General features: G+C 60.1%; 1 protein-coding gene across 2 annotated transcripts in view; it reads right to left on the bottom strand.

Annotated features, from left to right (window-relative positions):
• TARS3 (threonyl-tRNA synthetase 3) overlaps positions 1–865 on the bottom strand; it is a 69,991-nt gene extending 69,126 nt beyond the window's left edge. For both annotated transcript variants that reach the window (XR_003546891.1, XM_027766058.1), the window contains exon 1: positions 774–865. The gene's annotated coding sequence lies outside the window, so the exon portion shown is untranslated. The remainder of the gene's footprint in view (positions 1–773) is intronic.
• Positions 866–1,174: the final 309 nt, after the last annotated feature.

Raw genomic sequence — 1,174 nt, 5'->3', positions numbered from 1 at the left:
GTGTGCATGTGTGCCCAAGATCCCGAGAGGAGAATGGAGGAGAAGGGATTGCGGCGTGGCCATCCCCCCTGGGGGGAGATTTCTCGCTTTCTGTCTCTCTGTCTCTCTCTGTCTTTCTGATGAGCGCACACGCCCATTAGCAAAAACCTCTTCCCCCCCCAAAAAAAAGAAATATTAACATGCTCTATTAAATAATAATGGTAAACTCAAGGGGACTTCCAAAAGTTAACTGAAAAATGGAAGCAAACTCTGAGTGTATTTTGGTGCAAAAAAAAAAGTTTTGAGATCTGTGTACAGTCTTGTCATCCTACTCATTTCCACCACCACTTTTTTTTTTTTTTTGGAGAGATTTTTGCTATAGGGCGCACCAGCCAGGACACAGAACCAGATGGTTTGTCTATGAATATGTAACTGCTGGTCTTTCTGGCTAAGGAAAGAGTAATGAGTCTTAAACACTCTGGCCTCCCCCCAAACAAATGAAAACGCTATTTCTACTAGGAGTGGGAAGAAAAGGGGGCGCAGGCAGTTTAAGGGACCCACTGAGAAATCACAGCAGGTCAGCCTGGCAATGCAGTGCTGGCCTGTGGACATCCAGGCTGGCCTGCAAGACCAGCGGGAGGGCTCCGGGCGGCGCGGACACGCCCTGCAGAGCTCGCGTGCACCTGTCGTCCCCGGGCTGACATCCTCCATGCGTGCACTTGTCCCCGGGCTGACACCCTCCATGCGTGCACCAGCCCGCCCGGAGCTCTCGGGGAGCCCAGGCCACCGTCTACCTGCTCCTGCGCGCGCGCCGCGCTCTCCCGCTTGGCCAGGCGGCTCAGCTCCTCGGCCAGGCCCAGCCGCAGGTGGCACAGGCGGTGGCGCAGGTCCCCCGGGCTGACATCCTCCATGCGTGCACTTGTCCCCGGGCTGACACCCTCCATGCGTGCACCAGCCCGCCCGGAGCTCTCGGGGAGCCCAGGCCACCGTCTACCTGCTCCTGCGCGCGCGCCGCGCTCTCCCGCTTGGCCAGGCGGCTCAGCTCCTCGGCCAGGCCCAGCCGCAGGTGGCACAGGCGGTGGCGCAGGTCCCGGTTCTCGGCCCGCAGCTGCGCCACCTCCCGCGTGAAGCACGGCCCCTCGGCCGCACAGCGGTCGGGCGCGTCCAGCTGCTGGTCCCGCAGGCGCTGCACCTC

This window comes from Tupaia chinensis, unplaced genomic scaffold, assembly GCF_000334495.1.
Source record: "Tupaia chinensis unplaced genomic scaffold, TupChi_1.0 Scaffold140464_1, whole genome shotgun sequence".
Taxonomy (NCBI): domain Eukaryota; kingdom Metazoa; phylum Chordata; class Mammalia; order Scandentia; family Tupaiidae; genus Tupaia; species Tupaia belangeri.
The sequence above is the reverse complement of the archived record's forward strand: the minus strand, read 5'-3'. Positions and strand labels throughout refer to the sequence as shown.